Source organism: Pituophis catenifer, unplaced genomic scaffold (assembly GCF_029215685.1).
Source record: "Pituophis catenifer annectens isolate HBS135680 unplaced genomic scaffold, rPitCat1.0.hap2 SCAF_9, whole genome shotgun sequence".
Classification (NCBI taxonomy): Eukaryota; Metazoa; Chordata; class Lepidosauria; order Squamata; family Colubridae; genus Pituophis; species Pituophis catenifer.
This window is the reverse complement of record NW_027256889.1, coordinates 19,215,573-19,230,056: the sequence shown is the minus strand read 5'-3', so window position 1 is coordinate 19,230,056 and position 14,484 is coordinate 19,215,573. Positions and strand designations below refer to the sequence as shown.

The window sequence follows — 14,484 nt, the reverse complement described above, 5'->3', positions numbered from 1 at the left end:
CAGAAGTCTCCCAACTGTAGGCCTGATTGCAAGCCAAAAAAAAAATATTCCAGTGACAACAAACTTGGAAATGATAGCTAAGAAAACTGAATAGTCACGCCAATAAAATTGTTTTTTAGACCCATTTCTAAAATACGTGATTAATTTATCTTCCTTGGCAGATAAAGGAGTGAGGGCTGCAGCTGAGGGAATACTTTTCAATATACCCTCCCTTGATTTTGTTTGGCCTAAGATGGTGTTACCTGGAATTTTAGACTTCGTTATTGGCTTTTTAATAAAGGAGATATTAGCATTTTAGCTTGACGTCCCTGCCTTTTTTTCTTGAAGTTCAGGAAACCATGGTTTCCTTTTAACCAAAAAAAAAAGGCATTTCTTCTTTTGGTATGCAACAGTGGTGGGTTGCTCCCAGTTCTGTCCAGTTCTTTAGAACCAGTAGTAAAAGAGCCGTGAGGCACCGCCCACCTGCCCAGATGTCATAATTGACGATCTGCGCATGCGCAGAAGCTCCCATTGTGAACCAGTAGTAAAGGTAAGTAAAACCCACCCCTGGTATGCAAGAACTTGTCTTTACAACAGTTAAATAAAAGGGAGCATATTCTGGAAGTCCTTCAATACATTTGCAAATATTAAGAAAGATACAAGCTCAACTAGAAAGGGGGGTGACATAATCCATAAATTTGCCAATTGTGCAATGTTATCAAAGATCTCTACTGTCCAACTCTCACATCTAATTAATGTCTCCGATTGTTCAATTTGTTGCTTTCAGAAGCTTCACATATAAATGAATGGATCTAACGTATTTAATTTCTATTATTTTTAATATTTTGTTTTTTAATGTTTTTGCTTTTACAATGTTGTAAACGACCCAGTCATCTGAGAGCGAGATGGACAACATATAAATTTAATAAAGAAAGAAACGTATCGTTTGTTTCTGCACCCTATAAAAAGACTAGACATTCCCCCCTCACCTTAATAAAGCTTTTCGCTTTGCCTGGAGGATTCATAACTCTTGTTTTCGGGAGGGGGAAAAAAAAGCCATCTTTGCAAAAATTAATCTCTCTCCCAAATTCAGGGATTGCATTTTTATCAGTTCCATGCCAAACTTGGAGCCTGAGTTTTAAAGGCAACAATAGGACAGAGCAATGGTGAAATCCAATTTTTTTTTACTACCGGTTCTGTGGGCGTGGCTTGGTGGGCATGGTGTTGCTTGGTGGGCGTGGCAGGGGAAGGATACTGCAAAATCTGCATTCCCACCCAACTCCAGGGGAAGGATATTGCAAAATCTCCATTTCAGTGGTGGTTTGCCACTGGTTCAGACCAGTTCGCAAGAACCGGTAGCAAAACCGGTGGGAGGCTCCACTCACCAACCCGGGTGTCATCAGGAAGCTTCTGCGCATGTGCAGAAGCATGCGCGCCAGTGGTGGGTTGCCCCTGGTTTGCACTGGTTCTATAGAACTGGTAGTAAAACCAGCGAGAGGCTCTGCCCACCGACCCTGATGTCATCAAAACATTTCTGTGCATGCGCAGAAGCTTCTGCGCTTGCGCACGAGCAAAGCGAGAGCATGCACGCAGCCCCGTTGCAAACCAGTAGTAAAGGTAAGTAGAACCCACCCCTCCTCCATTCCCACCATACTCTGGGGCCAGCCGGAGGTGGTATTTGCCGGTTCTCCAAACTACTCAAAATTTCCGCTACCGGTTCTCCAGAACCTGTCAGAACCTGCTGGATTTCACCTCTGGGGCAGAGACAAAATCCAACAGGTTTTCTCAGATACTGTGATTCAATTCCTTCCCTGCCATTTTCTTGACTTGGCTTTCCTTGAAGAGGTGACACATTTTCTCTGATTTTGGAATGGGGATTGTGTCTGATTTGTAATTGTGTTTTTTTGGGGAGGGGGGTTGTTTAAATATTTGGGCCACACTTATGTCAGAAGGGTTTTGTAAGCCCTGCGGAAAAGGATCTTGGGGGCTGCCTTGGGTGGTGGGGTTGTAGGTTGCCCACCCCTGTCTTAAGACTCCATCTGTGGGCAATATGCTCACCATCTCTGCATGGACAGGTTTACCTAGAAAAGGCCCCCTCCCTGCTGCCAATTGCTTACCTGGTTCCCAGGGCTACCTCTAGGCGAGACACTGGAGCATGTATACCACCTGTTGCCCTAGGCAACCGGAGAACAAAGGCAGCTCCTCCAATTCGTTCCACTCCTACTTCCGCTAGTTTCCAAATGGACCAATCACAGAGCAGGACTCTGGAGAAATATTTTCTTCCAGACTCAGCTGCTTGGGTTGGGATGCTCTCTTGGGAAAGCAGCAAAACAGCGATTTTTAAAAGGCGCCCATACATTGCAGCTTTCCTATGATACGGTATCTCAAGATCTAAAATGAACAGTTAACATCAAAAACATCACCAAAAAAAGCACAACAAAGAATGTTCTTTCTGTACCAACTCAGAAAGCTCAAAAGTGCCCAAGGAGCTGCTGATCCAGTTCTACAGAGGAATTATTGAGTCTGTCATCTGCACCTCAATAATTGTCTGGTTTGGCTCTGCAACCCAACAAGACAGACACAGACTTCAGAGGATAATTAGAACTGCAGAAAAAACAATTACTACCAACCTGCCTTCCACTGAGGACCTGTATACTGCACGAGTCAAAAGGAGGGCTGTGAAAATATTTACAGACCCCTCACATCCTGGACATAAACTGTTTCAACTCCTAGCTATAGAGCACTACACACCAGAACAACTACACATAAGAACATTTTTTTCCCGAACACCATCACTCTGCTAAACAAATAATTCCCTCAACGCTGTCAAATTATTCACTAAGTCTGCATTATTATTACTATTAGCCTTCTCATCATTCCTATCACCCATCTCCTCCCACTTAACTTATTGACTGTAACTTATTGCTGTATCCTTACAATTTATATTGTTTCCTAGTATGATTGATTACTTTTTGTTCCCTGTGACTATCATTAAGTGTTGTACCTTAGGATTCTTGACAAATGTATCTTTTCTTTTTATGTACACTGAGAGCATATGCACCAAAGACAAATTGCTTGTGTGTCCAATCACACTTGGCCAATAAAGAATTCTATTTTATTCTATTCTATATATTATAGATATATATATATATGATATATATATATATATATACATATATATATATGATGATGATATATTGTATAATTTCATATCATATAGCGAGAATGCAGAAGAGACAGCAAAAAAACTGATTACAGAATTATAGATGTCAACTGGTGCCAATTTTTTGGAGATATCTATAACAATTATTGGAAAAATATATTTACTCACATACTTATCGGCTCTTCACTCATGTAAATCAGGGAGTGACCCTAACGGTTTGAGATTATGTATTTTCATAACAGGGATGTTATTCATGATTAATGTCAATATTATTTTTAATTTATTGTATGTCTATTGCTGGTCGATGACCGTAATAAAGTTTTTTTAAAAAATTCATATCATATAGCAATAGCATTTAGATTTATTTACCACTTCAGAGTGCTTTACAGCCTTCTCTAAGCGGCTTACAAGAGTCAGCCCATTGCCCCCAACAATCTGGGTGCTCATTTTTAATCATGTGTATTTGATCCTAGACTTTCTCAAGCTGGGTGATCAGCTCAAATCTTATGGAACTGGTTGGGTTTTTTTACGTGCCAGATGACCCAGGTATTTTCTGTGGTGGGTGAGTAAAGATAGACTTTACTGCTCAAAGCAAGTTTATTTTATAACTTTTATTCCCTCCTTCAGAGGTGCATCGGTTTAATGATGCTTTTCTTTGTTTAACAAATTGTTAAATATTCCCTCCAATATTTTTAAGATTTTATTGTATTTCTACCAAACCCAGAAAAAGGCCCATTTTGACTATAAGCCCTCCAATACGTTATAGAATAATGATGTATCTTGCTTGAGATAAGAATAAATGCCAGCAATATATCCTTTCGTTGCCTAAGTGCAAAGATATTGGGGGGAAACGATTTCTGACTTTCTCCCTTTTGTGCTGCATAGAATTGTTACTAAGTTAGAGGATCCAGTTCTCTGGAGAAAACTGAAGTGCTGAGAAAGATGGAAGGAAACAGAAGAGGACAATCAGGAGCAAGATGGATGGACTCAAGAGTGACCATGGGTACAATATTGGAAGATCTGAAAAAAAATCAGGTTAGGGACAGATTGTCATGGAAAAAATCTAGCTATATGGAAAAAAAATATCAATTTCCAAGATGGAAAAATGGATGGAAAAAATGATGGAGTTGGCAGAAATGACAAAATTATCAGCTTTAATTAAAGAAAAGAAGATATCCAGTTTTGTTTCTCCTTGGAAATCTGCTCTGGACTTTATATCCAAAACTGAAAGATATGAAACTTTGATTTTGAGTTTTGATTATTAGGTTAGGTTTTTTTTTTTATTAAACATTTTTTAAAAACAAAAAGAAAGTTTTAACCCTTTTTCTGTTTCAAGAGTTTTGCATCAGTCAAGAATTTCATACTTATACATTTTTTCCTCCCTTATTCCTACTATATTTTATACTTCTAATATTTATTTATTTACATATATACATAATACCCGTGTACCCACTTCTATTTCTAAAGTTTTTGTTTCCTCATATTAGCAATTATACTTCAACTCCTATTTCGACCATTATTTAATTTTTCCCTTTCTTTTATCTCTCTCCTCCAACCATTCATATCATTTCTCCCACACTAACTAATATTCTGTTTCCTCTTTTTCTTGTATCTCCTTTGTTAATTTGTCCATCTCCGCACATTCCAAAAATTTTCAGATTATCTTTGGATGGTATATCATCATTTTTCCAATTCTGAGCGTAGATTATTCTTGCTGCTGTAGTAATATGGATAATTAAATAATTAGGTTAGTTTGTTGTTATAGAAGTGGCTTTACTTTGTACTCCCTTCCCCTTTCTTTTCCCTCCCCTGTTCCCTGATTACCTTTTTTCTATTTATATTTTATATTATAATAAGCTTTAATAAAAAGAGAAAATCTACCTTTGTGGTTATTAGGAGTCGAAAAATGACTTGATGACACATTATGATATACAACTAAGGTGCTTCCTACTAGTGATTTTACATCAAAGCAGGTTGATGTAAAATTCTAAACTCAACAGAAGAGAAAATTTGTCATTCAGGCTTCAAGTATGGAGTCCTTGGTGCTCTTTGAACTTAGTGGGTTTTTTTCCAGATATTGCACTGATGATGTTGGACAATGAAACCGCTGCAATATTTGAAGGGTTGTCACACAGAAGAGTCAGCCTATTCTTCAAAGCACCTGAGGGCAGGACAAGAAGTAACAGACAGAAGCTCATTAAAGGAAGACCCAACCTAGAATTAAGGAGAAATTTCCTGACAGTGAGAAAAATCAATCAGTGGAACGCCTTGCCTTCAGAAGTTGTGGGTGCTCCCATCACTGGAGGCTTTTAAGTAGAGACTGGGACAGCCATTCGTCTGAAACGGCATAGGGTCTCCTCCTTGAGCAGAACCAAAGACCCTACTGCTAAACCTCAGTCAGGTTTGACCACCTGCTGCCAGACATTTGCCCCCGTGCCCACTAGAGGCCGCCCAACTCAAAGGAAGGCGCTACCTGCGTCCAGCCCCCCACCCCACTCCCAGCATCTCACCCTCTCCGAGCCGGCTGCAGTGATGACAGAGGAGCCGCACCAGCTTCCGCCCGCTTTGCTTCCCTTTTCCTTCTCCAGCGTTGACCCCGACTTAGGGGAGAACCTGGAGAATGGGTATGTACAGATGGTACCCTTATCTCTAAGCACCTGCACGGCAGTGGAAAGTCCCCAGGAGAACGCCTAATGCCACCGCCACCCCCCAAGAACCTCCCTGTGCACCAAGAACATCTTGATATCTACTGTGTGCCAGATTTTCTGGATGATTCCTGTATCTCTGATGTGCCAGCCTTGCTGGGTGGAGTATAAAGAAAGGTATAAATATACGAATCTGTGTGTGTGTGTGTGTGTGTGTGTGTGTGTGTGTGTGTGTGTGTGTGTTCGGGTCTTCCTCTCTGTTAGAGGGGCCCCTGAATAAACACATAATCTAAAGCAGGGGTCTCCAACCTTGGCAACTTTAAGACTTGTGGACTTCAACTCCCAGGATTCCTCAGCCAGCTTTGCTGGCTGAGGAATCCTGGGAGTTGAAGTCCACAAGTCTTAAAGTTGCCAAGGTTGGAGACCCCTGACCTGGAGGATTGAGAATCTCCACAGACATTCCCAAATGGCTGTTTTGCCCTTTTCCCAAAGGGGCCTCCAGGTTGGGGTTTTAAAGTTGCCAAGGTTGGGGACTCCTGATCTAAAAGGCAATTCAAATTCAATTCAAATCTTTATTGTCCGTGCCCAACATATGCAAAGCTGGCTGAGGAATCCTGGAAGTTGAAGTCCACAAGTCTTAAAAGTTGCCAAGGTTGGAGACCCCCTGACCTAAAAAGGCAATTCAAATTCAATTCAAATCTTTATCCTCAGTGCACAACATAGGTACAATGAGATTGGTCCCTCAGTGCACAACACAACACAACACAACACAACAGCGAAGACAGAAAATCCCATACCCAATAAATCATATTAACAACCCACCCACCCCACCGGTCCTATTGCACCAGCGTGAACATGTTACACCAGGGGGGGTCCCCAAACTTGGCCGCTTTAAGACTTGTGGACTTCAACTCCCAGAATTCTCCAGCCAGCATAGCTTTAAGCACAGCTGGCTGGAGAATTCTGGGAGTTGAAGTCCACAAGTCTTAAAGCGGCCAAGTTTGAAGACCTCTGTGTTACACAGTTGCGCCGGCCCTGCCTATCCATCTTTGGTCTTTGGTCTTTGGATCTGCTTGCCAAACCATCACCTCCCCGGCTGGCACCAACCCAGGCCAGCCGGCCTTTGCAGAAGCCAGAGATATCCGGGGCGGAGGAGTGGCGGCTTCCGGATCCAATCGGACGCTTGTTTTGCTTGGGAGAGCCAGAAACCGGCTGCCTGTTTTCTCTCCTGGGCTGCAAAGGCAGGAGCAGCAGCAGCTGAAAAGCGGAAGCAGGTGAGAGTGCTAGGTGGTTGTCAGACGACCGGAGTGAAGACTTTGTGGTCTGAAAGATGGGCGGGGTGGTGGGGGGGGGGGAAAAAGAGGGGTGGGTTATGCTGATCTAGCAGCCCCGGAGCCAGGAGCTGCATTTATTTAGATTGCGTTTATTTAGGATTTTTGACTCACCTGTGCGACCCGGCAGAGGCCACCTGGGTGATTACTGTAAAAAAAAAAAAAAAAAGCGATTTCCAGCCCACCCCTTCGGCTGGTGAGCCGAAGCTGCAGTGGGAAAGTCCTCGAGATAAAAAGCGGAGGGAAATCCTCGTAGGAAACTTTGACCGACCGGTCCCTGATCCCGGGCTTTAGCGAAGGTTTCCTACAGGACTCCAGAGGAGGGATTTCAGGTGAGGCAAGCTCCTTTGTAAAATGTTGCAGAAAGGGTGGGTTGTGTTTATAGGTGCACGGGGAAACTTCAAAAGGACCTCGAATATACTCTGTGTGTGTGTGTTTATCTATATCTATATCTATATCTATATCTATATCTATATCTATATATATCTATATCTATATCTATATCTATAACTATAACTATAACTATATCTATATCTATATATCTATATCTATATCTATCTATCTATCTATCTATCTAGAAAAGGACAAACAAAAAGTTGGAAAGAGAAAAGAGGTGTAGCAAGGAGGAAAAATAAAATTGGGTACTTGTGTACAAGAATAGAATAGGAATAGAAATAGAAATAGAAATAGAAATAATAGAAATAGAAATAGAAATAGAAATAGAAATAATAGAAATAGAAATAGAAATAGAAATAGAAATAAATAGAATAGAATTCTTTATTGTCCAAGTGTTATTGAACACACAAGGAATTTGTCTTTGGTGCATAAGCTCTCAGTGTACATAAAAAGACAAGATACATTCGTCAAGAATCATAAGGTACAACACTTAAGGATAGTCATAGGGTACAAATTAGCAATCAGGAAACAATATCAATATAAATGGTAAGGATACAAGCAACAAAATTACAAGAAGGGACAATCAGTGATGTGTATTAACCCTGATTCTTAGAATGGAAAAAGTTGAGACGAAGGGAGGTTGGATGGATGGAGGTTTCTTAAACTTGATGCATTCGTGTTTTTGTAAAGGAGTATTCTAAAACTGCAGTTTTCAAACGTTTTGGTCTTGCGCCCCCTCCCCCTCCTCCCTTTACAGTCTAAAAATGATGGAGGAACCCAAAGAGATTATGTGAGGTTATAGCTGTTCATGTGTGTGATGTGTTAGAATTTAAAACTGAGAAATGTTAAGATGTTGTAATATTTATTTTACTTCACAGACACCCCCCTGCCCTCCCCCAGAAATGGGAACTGCAGGGTTGAAAGTTGGGTACAGTACTGATATGAAATTGGCAGAGATGGCAAAACTGACCACTTTGATTAAAGAAAAGACTTTAGGCTGATTTTATTTTTACTTGGAAACCAATTATGGGGCTTTTGTGAGAAAGGGAAAGAAATGAAATGTTGTTTTGGGGTGTGATGGTTAGTATTACAGCCATTTGTCTGAAATGGTATAGGGTCTCCTGCTTGAGCAGGGGGTTGGATAAGAAGACCTCCAAAGCAGGGGGTGAAATCCACCAGGTTCTGACAGGTTCTGGAGAACTGGTAGCGGAAATTTTGAGTAGTTTGGAGAACCAGCAAATACCACCTCTGGCTGGCCCCAGAGTGGGGTGGGAATGGAGATTTTGCAGTATCCTTCCCCTGCCATGCCACCAAGCCACACCACGCCCACCAAGCCTTGCCCACAGAACCGGTAGTAAAAAAATTTGGATTTCACCACTGCTCCAAAGTCCCTTCTAACTGTTATTCTCTGTTGTTGTATTAATTATCTGGGGTTATAAAAATAATGTAGACAAATGTAACCTTAGAGTAAGCGTTTGACATATTATTTAACTATTTATCATATCAAAGAAAGTCAGAAATCATTCTTTTTCTATTTTTCTTTCTTTTTGGAACTTCATCTTTTGTCTTGGTCTTTTATTGGTTAATAAATTTTACAAATAAATAAATACATACAGGTATCCTAATTTATGATTGTAATAGAGCCTGGAATTTCCACCGTAAGTCATAACAGACATAAGTCAAGCCACCTACATGACTGGACGTGATTTTATGACTTTTTTTGCTGTGGTCATTAAATGAGTGTGGTGGTCATTAAGTGAACCATAACAATAACCTCTAACAGCTAGAGGCTAGCTGAACCTAACTCTAATGTTAAACAAATCAAATGTATTCTTATGGGTATTTTTTGCTGGAAATCAGCCAAAAGGCCAAAAATTGGCAAAAAATGCGACTTAAGAACTGCAGTGATTCATTTAACAAGTCTGGCAAAAACAGTCATAACGTGGGGCAAAATTCATTTAATAAATGACTCACTTAGCAACAGAAATTGGGGTTTCCAATTGTGATCATAAGTCGAGGCCTATCTGTATGCTGTGGCCTAAGCACCTCCAGAGAAGAAAAACTCACCTGTTCTTATCAAATAACGTATGTTTACCCTTAAGATGTTTCTCTCCAAAACCTGTTTCCCTGCCGTTTTTGTCTCCTGACCCTGGTGTACTGTCCTTTGGAGCAAAACAAACAAATCTCTATTTTCAGCATGACCACTCTGTGGAAGTTTCGAGATAGCCATCAAATCTTCTCAACCGTCTCCTCTTCCGGTTTAGCCAGTGCGTTCTAGACAAGGCAGATGCCAAGAACAGCAGCTGGAAATTTCTGCACTCCGATCGTGTCCAGCTGGATAAGGTTCAGTCACTCTCTAGAGCAGGGGTCCCCAAACTTGGCAGCTTTAAGACTTGTGGACTTCAACTCCCAGAATTCTCTGGCCAGCATAGCTGGACCTCTGCTCTAGAGACCCATAGAGATTTTGCCCATAGGCAAATCCTTAGGATTTGATCTGTGATGGTTGTGCTATTTTATTTTATTTTATTTTATTTTATTTTATTTTATTTTATTTTATTTTATTTTATTTTATTTTATTTTATTTTATTTTATTTTATTATTTTATTTTATTTTATTATTTTATTATTTTATTTTATTTTATTTTATTTTTTTATTTTTTACTTTATTATTTTATTTTATTTATTTTATTTTTATTTTATTTTATTTTATTATTTTATTTTATTTTTGTTCAATTAACTTTATTGGCCATCTATCTTACCACAGAGAAACTCTGAATGGCCTTACAGAGGCAATAGGAGACAAGGCTAGCCTTTGAAACAGGATGTTTTAATAGGAGAATGCAGAGTGCTGCTTTGGATCTAGTGGGATTTACAAGGTAGCAACTGAAGCTCCAGGGAAAGGCCAAACACCTGTTTATCCTGCAGCCCGGCCTTCTGCACTCCTATAACTGAAAAAGGGCTGTGGTGGAAGATGAGGAGAGAAGACACAACTTCACTCTCGTGTCTGAGACGTAGACCTACGAGCATATTCTCATTGAAACATATGTGTGAATGACGTTGGGGGGAGACCAGCAAAGAGATGGTGGTGCCTAGGGAATGGTCAGATATGAGACAGCATGGCCCAGGGCTGTATAATGAGCAGAGCAACTGGCTCAGAAGACACCTTCCCTAGTTTTTCACGCTGTAAAGGCGACAGCAAGACACAAGTTGTCAGTCCTCAAGTTACAACTGTTTGTTTAGTGACTGTTCAAAATTACAGCAGCACTGAAAAAAAGTTACCGTCTTTTTCGGAGTATAAAATACACCTTAGTTTTTGGGGAGGAAAATAGGAAAAAAGCTGATTGGCAGGTGGATTAGCCTCCCGGAATGCCCCCGATCAGCTGTTCCCAGAGATGAATTTTAGCAACAGGTTCTTTGGTTGTGAGCTCTGTGCCTTGCTTTTTTTTTGGGGGGGGGGGGCTTTTTTTTGGCCTCTGAAACTTCTGAAACTCTGTTTCAGAAAAAACTTTTTTTCCTGCCTCTGAAAGCCTCTGAAACAGAGCTTTAGAAAAAAAGCCTCTGAAGCTCTGTTTGGAGGCTTTTTTTCTGAAGCTCTGTTTGAGGGCTTCTTTTCTGAAGCTTCGTTGCTGATGCTTTTTTCAGTCTCTGAAACCTCCGTTTGACACACCTATATTTTCACCCTCTTTTTTGGGGGGAAAAAGGTGCATCTTATACTCTGAAAAATATGGTACTTACAACCTTTTTTCACACTTATGACCACTGCAGCATCCCCCATGGTCACATGATCAAAATTCTTGGTAACTGGAACGTATTTATGACGGTTGCAGTGTCCCGGGGTCGTGTGATCACCTTTTGCAGCCATCTGACAAGCAAAGACAATGAGGAAGCCAGATTCACTTAACAACTGTGTTACCAATTTAATGACTATAGTAAGAAACATGACAACTATGGCAAGAAACGTAAAATGGGGCAAAACTCACTTAACAACTGTCTTGTTTAGCAACTCATTTTAGGCTCAATTGTGGTTGTGAGTCAAGGATTGCCTCTACAAGGCTCTGTTAATACAACTTTACAATAAAGTAAAATATGCTTCTCTGATTGTTTTTCCTCTCTACCTGTTGAGTCTGATATCAATCCTGTTAGTTTAAAAGCATAATTCTCCCGCTGTCACCTGTATAGCCTAATACCTTAGGGAGGTTTCTCCTGAGACAGAATGGAGTAGTGAAGAAGGTGCTGGACTAGGAAGGAGAAAATCTATATTTAAGTCCATTCTGAGCCCTGGAAGTCCACTGGCCAACTTTGGGCCATTCCATCCCATCTTAACCTGACCCATTGCTTTGCTCTATGGAAATTGTGGAAGGAGTGATACATATATCTACGTACATTCCACATCCAGATAGACAGGACAGCAGAGTAGAGTAGAGTAGAGTAGAGTAGAGTAGAGTAGAGTAGAGTAGAGTAGAGTAGAGTAGAGTGAAGAAGAAGAAGAAGAAGAAGAAGAAGAAGAAGAAGAAGAAGAAGAAGAAGAAGAAGAGGAGGAAGAGGAAGAGGAAGAAGAGGAAGGAGAAGAAGAATATAAGGATGGAATGGAATGGAATGGAATGGAATAGAAGAATAGAATAGAATAGAATAGAATAGAATAGAATAGAATAGAATAGAATAGAATAGAATAGAATAGAATAGAATAGAATAGAATACTTTATTGGCCAAGTGTGATTGGAGACGCAAGGAATTTGTCTTGGAGCATACGCTCTCGGTGTACATAAAGAAAAATAAAATACATTCATCAAGAATCATAAGATACAACACTTAGTGATAGTCATAGGTTACTAATAAGCAATCAAATCGTACTGGAAAACAAATAAAACAATATAAATTGTAAAGATTCAAGCAACATGCTCATAGTCATAAGTGGGAAGAGATAGGTACTAGGAAGGACGAGAAGAATAATAGTAATGCAGCCTTAGTAAATAATTAGACTGTTGTGGGAGTTAGTTGTTTAGCAGAGTGATGGCATTCGGGGAAAAAACTGTCCTTGTGTCTAGTTGTTCTGGTGTCATTCTGAGGGTAGGAGTTGAAACAGTTTATGTCCAGGATGTGAGGGGTCTGTAGATATTTTCACAGCCCTCTTTTTGACTCATGCAGTATACAAGTCCTCAATGGAAGGCAGGTTGGTAGCCATTGTTTTTTCTGCAGTTCTTAAGTACTTTGGAAAGCCACGATCCTGTAGTGGGCTAGACACGAAGGCACCAAGATTGAAGTCGACTCCCAGCCTTGGAAAGTTCTTTAAAGTGAATCTGGGCCAGTTCCTCCCTTTCAGCCTAAGTGCCACTATGGTGCATTGGTGAAGGTGCTGGAGTGACGGGCACGGAGACCCGGGTTCTTATTCAGCCACAGAAGCTTCCTATCGATCTTAGGCCCAGTCCTTCTCTTTCAACCCAACTACTTTCTCAGGATTGTTATTGCGTTGAAAAAGACAAGTAGTAGCCCTCAACTTGGGACCGGAATTTCCTTTGCTAAGCAAGGCAATTGTTAAGTGAGTAACACCTGGTTTTAGAACCTTTTTTTGCCATGGATGTGAATCACATGGTTGTTGTTAAACAAATGGAGTTTCTGTTGTGGTCCGCCAGCAGCCTGCAGAGCTGGCAGCAGAGTCGGACAGTGAGGAGGCTGGGGAGGAACATGGGCCAGTCCTGGAGTCAGCGGAAGGCCCGGACGAGGGCTCTGCATCAGAGGCAGAGATGGGGCCAGGGCCATCTGAGAGTGATGTGCAGACTCCGGAGCCCCCAGATGTTGACAGCAGAGAGGCAGAGGAACAGGAGGAGCCTGTTCCTAGCGCACGCATGAGAAGAGCTGCCAGAAGGCAAGAGCAGCTAAAGCTAAAAGGACGACTCGGGAGTAAGGCCAAGAGATGATTGGCCCCTCCCATAAGGCTTAAAAGACCAGCAACGGCTCTTGGGCTCTTTGTCAGAAAACAACGTTGATAGATTTGCTTTTTGTCTTGCTGCATTTATTTCTTGTCGGGGTCTTCTGCTTCTGAACGTTTGCCAAGAAAAGCCTTTGGCAGGTTGCTTAATTAGACTAAGGTTGGTGATAAGGCCGAAGGATTGTGTAATGAAGAATTTGTTTTGATTTAGTTTAGACTACGCTGAGAATGAGTTAATTCTCAGCTGTTCTAATAAAGTCTGTTTTTGAACTCATTGCGTCTGATAATACCTACTTGGGCCTGGGTCACAACAGTTTCCCCCATAGACTTAGCTTGTTGGGAGCTGGCTGGATGGCGATCACGTGACCCTGGGATGCTGCTGGTAAATATATACTGGTTGCCAAGCATGTGGATTCTGATCATGTGACCACGAGGATGCTGTGACTTATGTGAGGACCAGTTGCAAGTCATTTTTTTTTGTAACTTCAAATGGTCACTAAATAAATGGTTGTAAGTCAAGGACTACCCGTAGTAGGGGAGAGTATGCCACTTCCAGAGGCTGCACCAAAAGTGGGATGTAGACTTAACATTGATTCATATTTAATGGACTTCCATACTCTTTCAAAGCTCTCTGACAATCAGTCTGGGAATATCAACTCATGGCAAATAACATTGATACATTTTTATTTATTAGATGTATATGCGGCCCATCTCACTGTCAGGCAACTCTGGGAGGCTTACAGCATCGTAAAACATAATATAAAATAATTCAAGGCTTACAAACATTAAGCATTAAAAAGAAACTGGATAAAAGGGATCAGTACCGATCAAGGAGAATATTTGTAGCTCAGGGTTGAAATGAGAGGGATCCTTGGTGCTCTCAGACATTTCATTACCTGACTAGGTAAGTCATGAAGGCTCATTAGCAAAGCACTGATAATGTTACCTAGTTGGGTAATGAAACGTCTGCCAAGAAAACAACCAACCTCAGAGAGCACCAAGGATCTCTCAGGGACTGATACATAAATAGGATGGAGATGGGCAT

The 14,484-nt window shown here is 40.9% G+C and overlaps 1 protein-coding gene across 5 annotated transcripts in view; it reads left to right on the top strand.

The window, feature by feature from the left end:
- The first annotated feature begins 6,987 nt into the window (after positions 1-6,987).
- LOC139320838 (calcipressin-3-like) overlaps positions 6,988-14,484 on the top strand; it is a 68,358-nt gene continuing 60,861 nt past the window's right edge. For 4 of the 5 annotated variants that reach the window (XM_070949297.1, XM_070949295.1, XM_070949299.1 and 1 more), the window contains exon 1: positions 6,988-7,061. The gene's annotated coding sequence lies outside the window, so the exon portion shown is untranslated. Of the gene's footprint in view, positions 7,062-7,214; positions 7,451-14,484 lie in introns of those variants that run through there. The other variant, XM_070949296.1, reaches the window with a different exon arrangement.